This window comes from Taudactylus pleione, unplaced genomic scaffold (assembly GCF_031769625.1).
Source record: "Taudactylus pleione unplaced genomic scaffold, aTauple2 ptg000977l, whole genome shotgun sequence".
NCBI lineage: Eukaryota > Metazoa > Chordata > Amphibia > Anura > Myobatrachidae > Taudactylus > Taudactylus pleione.
Genome location: NW_028285378.1, coordinates 5,508,868 through 5,523,558, shown reverse-complemented (window position 1 = coordinate 5,523,558; position 14,691 = coordinate 5,508,868). Strand labels below are relative to the sequence as shown.

Here is a 14,691-nt window from a genome sequence, read left to right as displayed (position 1 = left end):
AAGGGAGCCGGTGGTTAACCTGTGCGGCTGGGCTGGCAGTAGTCTCCGATAAGGTGTGAATCAAAAAACGGACCACAGCAAGTGTTGGGTGGTACCGGAAAATCAGTATGTCCTTATATTGCAGCAGGTGGCTGGGACAGTCAGGGTTCTTGGCAGAGGAGTCACCTACGCGTTTCAACGCTACTCCGAGGTCTTTGTCAAGGTATAGATGTGAAACTACCTCATGCTCTGTTTAAATAGCCATGCAAACTTATTTAGCATAATTGATTAATTTGAAACGCTTGTTAGAAGCGAACCTTGTCAATTATATGTCAGAATTTCAACTTGAAAAATAACATCCTACGTAGATTACATGTTAGTCATTCATATTTAAAGAGGTATATAATAGACCTCCTATAGTACACATAGTTCCATATAACATTATAGCATTAATTTGGAGGGATACCAAATAAATTCACATTCTTAATATATGAATTCATAATAGATAAATCAGTAGTGAAAATGTATTTCTTAGAAAAAATACTGATGTTGTTGGATCAATTAAATACTTCTCTATTAATCTAGTTCACACATAAATAAAGTGACAATAGTCTTGTCTATAACATCTATATATATATGAAAGTGAAAATATATTAATCGTATTATTCATCTGCCCTATATAGTTAATATTAGTAGTGGTAAGTTTTGTTCATTTGGAGAAACAGTGTTCTGAGGGCCTAATTCAGAGCCGGACGCTCTGACCAGAGCGCTCGCTCTGAATCAGGGCCCTCCTACCTAAAAATGGAGCGGCTTACTGGCCGCTCGCATAGCTGTGGGTGACCACCCACAGCTTATGCGAGCGGCCAAAAAGATGGTCGCGATGGTCAAGACCATCGCGACCATCGGGCTTGCGATGAGACCCTGCGGTAGGGTCTCGCTGCCGCAAGCCCAGGAGTGCTTTTGGCTCTATCAGAAATCACTAGTGATGTCAGTGGGGCCGGCTCCAGACGGAAGGCGTTCCCATGGGAACGCCTCCGTCTGGGCAGCAACGCCCCCGGAACGCCCACCAAAGGGGGCGTGCTGTCACTCACCATCGACAGCACGCCCCCTTTGGTGCCAGACCCATAGCGACAGCTTGGCTGACGCTATGCTGGTCTCGCGCATGCGCACGACGGAGCTCCCTCCTTCGTGCGCATGCGCATTAGGGCACCATCGACCCGCCTGCGAGCACTCAGCGCTCGCGAGCGGGTCTGAATCAGGTCCTGATTAATATATATGAGGGGTATCGCAGTGAGAATCTAGATTATGAGTTGGTATGTGATCATTGCTATTAAAATATTATAATTTTTTTCTGAGAGAGATACAGATATGTAGTGATTAAAATTCATGAGATAGAAACGACAGAGGCATATAGAGATCAAGGAGCACAGATGTACCATTTCTGGATTAGCACATGGGTGGAGAGTCACATGAGATCAATAGAAAATTGGTGAGAATGCAAGGAATTAAAATACAGAGTTTAATTCCACTGACTCATTTAGGCCATCTGGATACAGGCTGTTCATCTGAAAAATCCAGAATAGTTCCTGACGGCACAGGGACCTGAACCTAGCTCCCTTTCTGATGGTTGGGGGGATGTGTTTATGCCCCACAATCCTAAGGGAACTATCTTTACTATTGTGTTCATTTACAAAGTGTTTTGAAACGCTATGTGGCATGTTTCTTTTAAGGATATTTCTCCTGTGTTCCAGAAAACGTTCTTTAAGACCTCTAGTGGTACGTCCTACATATCTTATATTTTCACAACTACATAATAGTATATAAATAACAAATATAGTGTCATAGTTAATTAAATGTTTTATTGTTATAGTTCTTTCATTGTAAGCCGTGTTAATTTCTTTTGTACTGTTTTTTTTTTTTTTAAATATCTTTTTATTATTTTCAAATAGAACATTATACAATACAGCAATGTGCATTCAAAAATGCTTTCCAAATTTACAATTATCAAATTTCAAAATAGTGGTATAAAAGAACTATACATAATGTACATATATTCAAAATATACATGAAATTTCCTCATTGGGGTAACAATAAATCCAACTTCTGAAGTCAAAAGTTTAACCACATATTCCAAAAAACTATTATATATAATACCATCAACTGTAATATACTACAAATAAAAAGAAGAAAAGAAAAAAAAAAGAAAAGGGATAGATAAAATTATATATAAGATACAAAATAATATAATAAAATAATATAATAAGATAAGGGGGGGGAAGAGGGGAGAGGATTGGAAGATATTCAATCATACAATGTTTAAAGATATAACAAGGTTCGAATGGCAGCCATCATGTCAGATTTCTGTACAAGTACCAAGTTGTAGTTTCAAACACTTTTAGCACTTTTGACTGTGTGGAGGAGTCTAACGACTCAATGTAAGCGCCCCATTTATTATAAAAGGACACCACACCAGACTCTAAATCCAGGAGAACAGTCTGCCTATCATAATATAAGGTATTGAGCAATAATGATTTTAATGAGCCCAAAAATGGGGGAGTAGAGATAGTCCATTTCATACTTGCCTACTTTTGGAAACTAGTTTCAGGGAGATTCAAGATTGCATGAGAGTTCGCATAGCACACCGCTGAGGGCATGCTCCGTGTCTAGCTCCACCTGTGGGCGTGTCTATTGTCACTCAGTGGGGTGTCCTGCGGTGGCAGGTGGAAAAAAAATTAATAAGTGCAGCACGCTGTCAGGGTGGGTTTGTGTATGGGTGGCATGTGCAGTCACAAATTATCCCTAATTTATGTGATCATTGCCTCAACCAAAATGAGTCCTCCAACAAAGTTTTTTTTTTTTTTTTATAACCTCCACTGTGCTCACACACAGGACACACACACGGGTCAGTGCCAGTCACCATCCCTCCCCCCACACACACATACAAAGGGGTTAGTGCCAGCCCCCCTCACCCCACACACATACACAGGGGTTAGTGCCAGCCCCCCTCACCCCACACACACACATACACAGGGGTTAGTGCCAGCCCCCCTCACCCCACACACACACACACACATACACAGGGGTTAGTGCCAGCCCCCCTCACCCCACACACACACATACACAGGGGTTAGTGCCAGCCCCCCTCACCCCACACACAGGGGTCAGTGCCAGCCCCCCTCACCCCACACACACACACAGGGGTTAGTGCCAGCCCCCTTCACCCCACACACATACACAGGGGTCAGTGCCAGCCCCCCCTCACCCCACACACACACATGGGTTAGTGCCAAACCCCCTCACCACACACACATATACAGGGGTCAGTGCCAGCCCCCCTCACCCCACACACACCCACACATACACAGGGGTCAGTGCCAGCCCCCCCTCACCCCACACACACACACATGGGTTAGTGCCAAACCCCCTCACCACACACACATACACAGGGGTCAGTGCCAGCCCCCCTCACCCCACACACACCCACACATACACAGGGGTCAGTGCCAGCCCCCCTCACCCCACACACATACTGGACAGTGCCAGCCCCCCTTACCCCACACACATACAGGACAGTGCCAGCCCCCCTCACCCCACACACATACAGGACAGTGCCAGCCCCCCTCACCCCACACACATACAGGACAGTGCCATGGAGCTGCTGGGGAAGAATCACAGACACTCACCTTGGGAACATGCACTTGTCCTCCTCCAGCCACTCCACTGAGCTCCAGGACCCAGCCGCCACTGAACAGGAATCTCCCCGTCAGACAAGAGCTTCTCTCTTCACCTGGCCAGCTCCCCCATCACTCCTCGTCGGGGGAGAGGGTGAGGGATCCGTCCACATGTCTCACTCCCCGCGGCTCCAAACGTGCAGCGGGGGTGGGGAGTGATCCGCCCGCATGTCTCACTCCCCCGCTGCTCCAAACGTGCAGTCGGTAGAGGGGAAGGGATATGCCACCGCCACTGCTGCCACAGGAGACACACTGCTGTCTTACTTGGGCCACCCACAGGTACAGCTGTGCTGGGCGGCCTGCGCTGCCCACGGACCTGCGGTGCGTGGCCGACCTATTTTGCATGGTCGCGCCAAGCTCCGCCCCCGTCGCCGCTGGGATCGCGCATGCGCGGTCCGGATTTCAGATGGTGGTCAGGGATTCCGGGGGATTAAGAGGGCTTTGCGGGGCAGCGGGAGACTGGTGAGTAAAACGGGAGACTCCCGCAGGATGCGGGAGTGTTGGCATGTATGGTCCATTTGCATAATATAACTTTTTTGGCTATGGTTACAATGACTGTAAGAAGAGGGGTTATACTTTTTTTATCCACACCAAGGTCCCAGTTACTAAAATTGGCACACAAAAGCGCTAAGGGATCACTCCTGAGTTTTAAATGAAAAATATTATTAATAAATACTACTACTTTCCCCCAGAATTTACGTATTTTCGGACATAACCATAAATTGTGAAAAAAGGTGGCGTTCGGGCGCCTACATTTGAGACAGTCACCCGATTCCTCCGCTACCATGAATTTCCTACGAGCTTGTGATATATAAACTCTATTGATAGTCTTGATATGGACATACTGCAACCAAGAGCAGCGCAAAAATCTCAGGGTAGAGTCATAATATAAAAGCAAGTTATCAGCTGAAGTTATAGAAGGTATGTCTCTACCCCACGACTCTACCGTTTGTTTCCACGCTTTATTATATGTATTGCCAACAAGATCTAATGAAAGATATTTAGTTTTATATGGATGGAGTAAAATAAATGATAATAGATTGTGAAGCGGATCTGGTGAAACTAGGGAAAAAATTTGTGACATAATAGAACGAGCAAAATGAACTATTTGGAGATACATAAAAAATTGCTTGTGGGGTATACCGTACATATCATGTATGACGTAAAAGGTATTACTATTCCACCAGGATCAAAAACATCCTTTACCAAGGCAATTCCTTTATCCCTCCATTGAAGAAACAAAGAATTTTCCAATCCCGAGGTAAACAGTGGGTTACCTACAAATGGAACATATTTAGAAATAGTGTGTGGCCTATTGAGTTTCCAACATATAGTTCGCCAAACTGCATAAGTGTCATGAAATAAAACATTTTTAAAAATATAATCAGGAATTAGATGCTTAGGGGAATGGAGTAATGCGGCAGCTGAATACGGCGCAAACATGGCTGATTCAGTTTTTGGGTGTGTATATGTGTCTCTATTCAGTAACCAATCACTGATATATCTGAAGTGTACAGGCCTCATGAACGTTAGTATATCAGGCAGTCCTAAGCCTCCGTTAGATCTGGGTAACTGCAACTTGGTCACTGCAATACGAGGATGACAGCTTTCACATCTGACAATCCTAAGCAAATAGGAAGCATCTGTATCGGATAAGACAGTTTAGGGAAAGCCACGCTTTTAATGAGGGCTATCCTACCCAGAAGGGAGAGGGGTAACAGTTTCCAAGCATCCAGTATTTTGGATAATTGTGATATAATAGGGGAGTAATTTAGGTGGTATAGCGATGATAGGGACACTGGGATATTAATACCAAGATATTTAAACTGAGTTGAGGAAATCCGAAAATGATTATAAACCGGGTGTTGTAAATCAGTAGATGAAATATTTGCGATGGGCATCAGCTCAGATTTATGGAGATTAATTTTGTACCCCGCGAAAGAACCAAAACCAGTCAGTAATTTAATTATAGCCCGGGATGGAAGATATTGGATCAGAGACAAACAATAGCATGTCATCTGCGAATAAGGATAATTTAAGTTCAGTGGGACCCACCAAAATACCCTTGAAGTCAGTGGAGGCTCTCAAAGCAATCGCCAGAGGTTCCAGCGCCACTGCAAAAAGGAGAGGAGATAGAGGACACCCCTGGCGAGTACCTCTCTGAACACAAAATGAGGAAGACATATACCCGTTGCTAGACACCTGAGTTATTGGGGAAGAATATAATGTGGACAATAAGGAAATAAATTGATCAGGGAAACCAAATTTGGATAAGGTGCAATAAAGGTGATCCCATGTTACAAGATCGAACGCCTTTTCGGCGTCCATTGAAATAATGGATTTGGGTGACCCACCTGAAGCCAGGGCTGTCGATTGTATCACAGAAATCACTTTACGAATGTTTATCGCAGAATGGCGTCCCCAAATAAAGCCCGTCTGATCTGGGGCAATAATCTGAGGCAAAATTAATTTTGCTCTGTTGGAAATTATTTTCATAAATAATTTATAATCTGTATCCAACAAGGATATGGGCCTGTTAGATGCCGGAAGTAATGGGTCATGATCCCGGTTTAGGGAGCACCTTGATAGTCGCAGAATTAAAATATGGAGGGATACAATTATTTGTAAGAATATAATTATATAAAGATACTAGGGTTGGACAAATATTATTTTGTAAAATTTTAAAAAACTCCCCAGAATATCCATCTGGACCGGGTGCTTTTAACATCTTTAATTTTTTTACACCCGCCAATACTTCTTCTAAAGTAATTGGAGAAACAAGCATGTCCGCCTGTTCCTGAGAAATAACAGGAAGAGTAATATGTTCCCAAAATTCCCGCTTTGTACTTTCAGCAATGTGTGGGTCTGAATATAAATCTTTGTAAAAGTTACCAAATAATTCAGCTATATCTTGACCTTTTTTTACCATATCGCCATTCGGGTTCAAAAGGGATACAATGGATGTGGGGAGGAATGGTTTCTAATCAAATTAGAAAGAAGGCGGCCTGTCTTATTACCATGCTTATAAAAATTAAAATTTTTAGTAAAGGTATGTCGGGCAGCATACTGATCTACTACGGCATCAAAGTGTGACTTCTTTGTTAGAAGGGGAAGGAATAACCTTAAAATTTTCATAAGATGTAGTTAAGTCTGACTGGGCTTGTAAATATAATTTGAAGCATTCTTTTTTATGTTTGGAAACGTAAGCTATTATCTCCCCTCTGAGGACTGATTTGGCAGTTTGCCAGTACAAAGGGGGGTTGTCCCTATGAATATCATTATTAATTTCATATTCACTCCACTTTTCCTCCAACATGCTCTGAAAATTAGCAGAATTTGCAAGGTATGCTGGGAAACGCCATGGTCTATAGGATCCACTATCAACCACCGGAGTCATAAGAAACCATATCGATGCATGGTCCGATAATCCAACTGGTTCAATACCAGAGTCCTCCACTTTATGTAAAAGAGACTCAGATAATAATATATAGTCAATTCGAGACAGAGTGGAGTGAGCGGCTGACAAACAAGTATATTCCCGATCAGTCGGATGTAACACTCTCCAAGCATCCAATAATCGCAATTCCGAGGCCAGCAAAGGAATACCCAACGGATGAGTGTTACGTATCCGTGATGGGGGACGTTGTCTATCCATATATTCTGAAAATACCATATTGAAGTCACCCGCAAATATAACAGATGAATCCATATATAGAGATAATTTAGCTAATAATACTTGCAAAAAACTCTTGGAATACACATTTGGAGCATATAGGTTACATAAAACGAACTTATCACCCATAATATTCACTTCAGATATTGTATATCTACCAGAGGGGTGAGCATACGAAGAAAGGATTGTAGGAAATAACTGATTCCTAATCAACGTGACAACACCTCTTTTTTTAGAGGAATACGAGGAAGAACACAAAACTGAATATCCCATACAATTAAGCTTAAGAACTTCCGGTGGCATCAGATGAGATTCCTGCAACATAATAACATCCATTTTCAATTTTCGTATGTAAGTGAGAATTTTTTTGCGTTTGATGGGTGAATTAATCCCACCAACATTCCAGGAACCAAATTTCAATGGGGAATAAGGGGATACAAATCTATCGAAACATACATATCCATTGCACTGTATATTAAAAAGAACAAATAGTATCTGGGTATTATAGAAAATTCCGCAAAGAGCTTATTACATGAAACGAGTGTATCGTGTAAAGACATTGTCATGATTGAAAGAAAAAACACCAAAAATTGGGGGATAGCATATAAGAAATTATAAAAAAAAAAAGAAAAAATGGGGGTAAATAAAATTGTGGGTATATTTCGCAATACAAAAAATAATGAAAAACAAAACAAAACAGTGCAAGAACAAGCTTGCAAGCCATCAGGCTACAATTGGGACTTCCTAGCAATAAAAAATCTAGTAAACTTTAACAACCAATATTGGTATCACGGGGACAAGTCGCTAAGAAGTCGCAGCTATTGAAAGCATTCCACTTTAAATAAGCAGCCATGGACGATATAACAGGAATTAAAAGATATAGGTGGAATGCATACATATATGACTTTGGACAGAATAGTCGCCACCGCCAGCGACAACATTATAATAAAACAACATTATAACATAAAATAATACAACATAAGATCTCTAAAGATCTAGATAATAGTAATACGTAAACGTAACAGAGCATATCCATACTTTTGTGAGAGAAAAATGGATTAGAAGCATGTATATAGAACATAGGAAATAATGGGCATATCGAATATCAGACTACTTAGTCTGAAAGTAAACAGTCACCCCTCGGGATCCACATGTGGAGAAGAAGAAACACCCATCACTGCTTCACCCTCTTCCTGAAGATAGGCTGCTGCGTCATCTGGTGTTGAAAAATCCAGAAATGAATTTTCAGTTAACAGACGAAGCCTTGCCGGGTACATTAAGGCAAAACGCCTATTTTCTTTGACTAGACCAGCACAAATCGAAGAAAAGGCTTTGCGAGCCCTGGTTACTTCCGCAGAATAATCTTGAAAGATGAACAGCTTGTGACCTTCCCACACCAGAGAGCGGAGTCGCCTAGATGCTTGCCATATAGCTTCACGATGCAGAAAATTCAAGCAGCGAAATATCACCACTCTCGGCCGGGCATCTGGTTTGTCGCGTGGCGGTCCAATACGATGTGCTCGTTCAACAATCATATCAGTACAGGAATCACCAATTTCCAGCAAGTCCATCAATGTTGTGGCAATAAAACGTGTAAGGGACTCACCCTTAATGGTTTCGGGCAGACCCACAATACGTATATTGTTCCTTCTAGACCGATTCTCTAAATCATCCAATTTATTAAGAGTATGGAGATGTTGCTTATGAAGGGTATCATATTGTTATTTCAGTGTAAACACATCTTGGAACACTTCTCCCATTTTAGCTTCAGTGACCTGCACTTTCTTTTGCAGCTTTACAATATTGTTGTTTGACTCTTGCAGTGCCTGCCTGAATGAGTCTGCCTGCTCCTGCATCAGAGGGGTCATGGTGTCTCTTATATCTTTCACTATGTCAGCATACAAGGCCAGCACAGGGGCATGAACTTCCCCACCCTGAGAATCAGACGCTGGCATAGTTACAGGTGAAGAAGAAGCTTGGGGCTGTGTCTGCAGGGAGGTCGCGGCCGCCGTCTTTGATTCGCGCCTCTCCCGATCTGAGCGCTGGCGCTGTTGTTTATTCGGCATGGAGAGAAGTAAATACCTCTCCATGCACTGCCTGACTCTCCCTGCACTAGCGGCGGCGGTATTCCGACTGTTAAGACCCGCGGGGGGGGTCCGAAAACGGAGATGTAGCTGCTGGCTTCCTGGAGCAGTATTACCCTGCGACCATCTCTGTTTGGGGGCGGGGCCGGAAGTCTTCTTTTGTACTGTTTAAGATATATCTGCATGATATACACCTGGTTTTTCCACATCTGCAACAACCCTGCGGTTTTTCAGGCAGCCATGTCTCTTCGCATCATGATTTTTAATGGATTTAAGACAGCTGGGGGCAAGAATATTTTTAAGAGATTTATTTTTTCTGTAAATTATGATCGGTTTTTCACGTAAAATATCTTTTAGGATTATGTCATGTTTTAGAATAGAGTAATTCTTTTCTATAGCACATTTTATTTGGAAAGATGATTTGTTATAGTGGAAACAAATGCTAGATTGTTATTACATTTACTACGTATCAGTGGATCTTCTTTGTTTGTCTGTATTGATACCTGTTTTGGTTGTAAGAGATTCTCTCTCCATTTTCTCAATCTCAGCTAGGGCTTTTTTTCAGTAGTTGGTTTGGATAGCCTCTTTCTAGAACGTCATTGCACAAAGATTTGGCCTGTATCTGAAAGGACTCAAGATCGGAACAGTTGCGTCTGATGCGTATCAACTGTCCTTTCGGGATGTTTGTTTTCCACGGTAAATAATGTAAACTTTTGAAATGAAGGTAATTATTGCTTGCAGTATTCTTTACAGTATTTAGTGGTAATGATTCTGTTGTTACGAATTGTTAGGGTGAGGTCTAGAAAGTGTATCAGGTTCCTGTCATATGTGTGTATGAAAGAAAGATTGTTAGAATTGCAGTTGAGAGAAGTAACAAAAGATTGTGCACTAGAAGAGTCCCCATCCCAAATAATAAAAAGATCATCGATGTAACGGCCATAGAGCACCAGAGACTCCCCGAGCTCCCCGCCCCACACATGAAAGGACTCAAAGTCCCCCATGTATAGGTTGGCGAAGCTCGGAGCGAATCTGGTCCCCATGGCCGTGCCAACCACCTGTAAAGTAAAAAGTGTCAGTAAACAAAAAAATAATTGTGAGTTACAAAGAAACGAATGCTTTGAAGTAAAAAGTTTCGATGTTGGTCGGTTAAGGATTAATCCTTAAAGAGAGATTTTCAACCGCATTGATCCCCAACTCATGGGGAATATGGGTATATAACGCTTTCACATCAAGCGTGAGAAAGGCATATGTTTCTTTCCACGCCACTTCCCGTATTTGATTGAGAAAGTGGGTTGTATCTTTAAGATGAGACCTTAATTGAGCAACATGGGGTTGAAGAAAAAAGTCTACGTACTAAGAAAGGTTAGAAGTGACAGAGTGAATTTAATTGATCCAACAACATCGGTATTTTTTCTAAGAAATACATTTTCACTACTCATTTATCTATTATGAATTAATATCATATTAAGAATGTGAATGTATTGGGTATCCCTCCAAATTAATGGTATAATGTTATATGGAACTATGGCCCTGATTCAGACCTGCTCGCTGGGCCAGCCACCCCCCCTCCCCGCCTACAAAACGGGGCGAGCTGTCGATCAACATCGACAGCCGCCCCGTTTGTAGCGAGAACCGGAGCAAGAGAATTTCTCTCTTGCACCGGGGCTTGCACACGCGGCGCGTGCACACTGCCCGGCCATCGACCCGCTTGCGAGCGGGTCTGAATCAGGCCCTATGTGTACTATAGGAGGTCTATTATATACCTCTTTAAATATGAATGACTAACATGTAATCTACATAGGATGTTATTTTTAAAGTTGAAATTCTGACATACAATTGACAAGATTCGCTTCTAACAAGTATTTAAAATTAATCAATTATGCTAAATGAGTTTGCATAGCTACTTAAACAGAGCATGAGGTAGTTACACATCTATACCTTGACAAAGACGCCAGAGTAGCGTTGAAATGCGTAGGTGACTCCTCTGCCAAGAACGCCGACTGTCCCAGCCACCTGCTGCAATATAAGGACATACTGATTTACCGGTACCACCCAACACTTGCTGTGGTCCGTTTTTTGATTCACACCTTATTGGAGACTACTGCCAGCCCAGCCGCACAGGTTAACCACCGGCTCCCTTTCCTAGGTTGAGCTGACCTCAGGGGCGTTTCTAGAGAGGAGGGGGCCCATGTGCAGTCTCCGACACGGGCCCCCTCCTCTCCACCCGGCGACCAGCAGTGCACTGAGCTGTGCGCGGCCAGCGCCGGAGTTATAGACTCTGGGCACTGGAGTGTGCCCAGAGACTATAGTGTATGCACAGGTCCCCGGGAAAATGGCTGCGGCGGCCACTTTCCCTGTACTGCGCATGCGCAAACAACAGGAAAATGGCCGCCGCAGCCATTTTCCAGTCATTTTACAGCGCGGACCCCCGCACCGACGTGAGACTCTGGAGAGGTAAGTAATATTATGGGTGCAGGGTGTGCAATGCGGGGCCCCCCTGGACCCAGGGGCCCGTGTTCCCCGCACACCCTGCACCCATTATAGATACGCCCCTGGCTGACCTTTATGAAATTACCAACTTACTTGCACTAACAAACAGTGCTCCATATCCACCACAAGGAGAACAATGATCTAGCAACCCATTCTCCCGGCTACTTTTGAGAACAGTTGCTTTACGGAAATTCCTTTTCAATGCAGCTTGGAACACTGCCGCTGTTAAAAGCTGTCACACGGAGATCCAGGCTCCCTTAACAGGTCAGAGCCTTCTATCGTGACACCGTGATTCAGACTGCATATTCCCATCATAGGCAACCTCGGCTGACAGCGCCTACCACCTGCAATTTAGGAAATTATTCCTTCTACTTCTTCATATGGTTGGCAAGTATAAATTATCTCCGAACTTTATTGGACATACATTCACCTTACATTTATTATTCTGAGGACTTTGTCCGTGCAGGTCACAGGACAACATGTTAATTTCATGTTTTACTGCCTATAATATATGATTCATGTGATACTAGGGCTAAATGTCAATTGATTTGCTCAATCTTTTTTATACAATAAAAACTACAATTTTTAAGACAACGAACCTTGTTACATTGTAATAACCCCCTGATTCACCGGCTGCTATTTCTAAGTAATGAACATGTCACTAAGAAAGGGCTGCGCTTGTTAATCCCCTGTTAATACACTCACTCACTGAGCTAACTCCCCATAAAACTAAGTTAAGAAAATAAAACTTCAGGAACAAACCTCTCAGGTAGATAACACAGCAGCTAGCAGCCATTCTCTTAATGTTCAGCCTCAAACGGAAACCTTCCCTGTATGTGACTCACCTGGGCACAGACTCACTGCACTGATCCGTATGGAAGAATCCAGAAATGAGACTTATTACATGATTGCAGAGATTATACTGTCATTGTGTGCATAACAGGAATGTCCCTACAGATTTACAGTAACAAGATTTGTAGAGACAAACAGCATCTGCAGGAGCCCAAACCCACTTCCCCTCTGATGACAAATGTAAAATAAAGCATTTATTATCCAAAATAGGCAAATTTCCAGCACGCGAATTACAGTGTCTTTCCAACCAGCTTTTCATTAGATGTAAGTGCCTTGTGTTACAATAAGGTTGTGCCTGTATGTCATATCATGTTCACAGCAAATAATTGAACTAATACCTAATTACACATTGTACTCACTCTGGTCACAAAGAAATAAATAATTGGGGCACAATTAGAGGACAATGGGCCTGATTCAGCAGAGGACAGAATTGCAAAGCCGCACACAAGCAGCTTTGCAATTCTGTCTTTGCTAAAATGCAAATGCAGTAGGTGGTGTCTGACACCTCCTGCTGCATCTGCGATCCCAGCGATACGACCGAGGTCACAGCCTGGGTTCACCATCGCGACCATTTGTTGCGATGTTCGAGTCAGCTCAGTAAGCCTCAGCTTACACAGGATGGCCGAAATGCGAGGCCAGGAATCTGCATCCATGGACGCAGGTCCTGGCCTTGCCACTCCTGGAAAACAGGGGCGCCATGCCCCCATTACCCGGAACGCAGGCTGTCCTCCCCTCCCCGTGAATGCCTCTACCTGTTAATCAGGCAGAGACTTACAAAGGCCTGTGTGTGATCATGCAGGACTCGTTCTGCACATGTGCAGAATGGGTCTTGTGCACAAGCAGATTCACGATAACCAGGAATCTGCGATCAGCGCTGAATCAGGCCCAATGTTTTTAAGTTTGTCACCCCTGCTCCGCCGAAGTTTGGAGGGTACTCACCTGTGAGTCAGTTATATAGCTGAACCATTTGAGTCACCAAAAGACTCATGGTTTTACCTCAGCCTTGTATTGCCCGTTGCTACTGAGTCTATGGCATCTTACAAATAAACAATATACATCAGGCTAGCCTACCCTCCCGATTTGGCCGGGAGCCTCCTGATTTTCGGGTGCCGCTCCCGGCCCCCCGGAAAGGCAGGCAAGCCTCCCGGAAGTCTCACACCCTCCCCCCTGAAAAAAACAGAAATCCCCGCAGCGGGGAGCCCGGTGACGCGATTCGCGCAGAATCGCGTCATCGTGGCCCCGCCCCATTTCACAATGCCGAAAATCACGTCATTGTGAAGAGGGGGCGGAGTCACGATGACGCGATGGTGCGGCTCCGCCCCCAGTGTGACCCAAAATGGCCGCCCCGCCCCCAATGGCCGGCCCCGCCCCCCGCTATTAGCCGACAATCAGCTCCCTCCTGGAAGGCTGGAGCTGATTGTCGGCAAGTATGATATACATGCATAGTATAGAATGTGTATCTTAAAAAAACTTTACATACATTAAGAAAAAGGATAAACAGAAATAACGTCTCTGAATAAAAATAAATCCTGACTTGTGTTTCCTATGCAGTGAGCTGTGCTCAGCAACGGCTCCACTCCTGACCCAGTTAAACACTTTTTTACGGCCGCTTGTTGGTTTCCATGCTGCTCAGCGCTGCACCCGCTCCTTCCCAGCATCTTGCTCATCTGGATGGAGAAATTCATCTCCCCATACATGCCTGGGAAAGATCACAAACACTGGCCTGGGAAATATCACAAACAGTGGGCTGACCGCCACCACACTCAATCCATGATGGTGCCTGCAACTCACTCACCGGGGGACATAAACACAAGCCTCCAGTCCCAGATCTGAAACATCAAACCCAGGTACTGCTAACTCTTGTATTACGTATAGGGAAGTC

At 43.8% G+C, this 14,691-nt stretch overlaps 1 protein-coding gene across 3 annotated transcripts in view; it reads right to left on the bottom strand.

The window, feature by feature from the left end:
• Positions 1 to 14,691, bottom strand: part of KALRN (kalirin RhoGEF kinase) — a 1,228,991-nt gene that overhangs the window by 318,171 nt on the left and 896,129 nt on the right. The gene's annotated exons all lie outside the window — the stretch shown is intronic.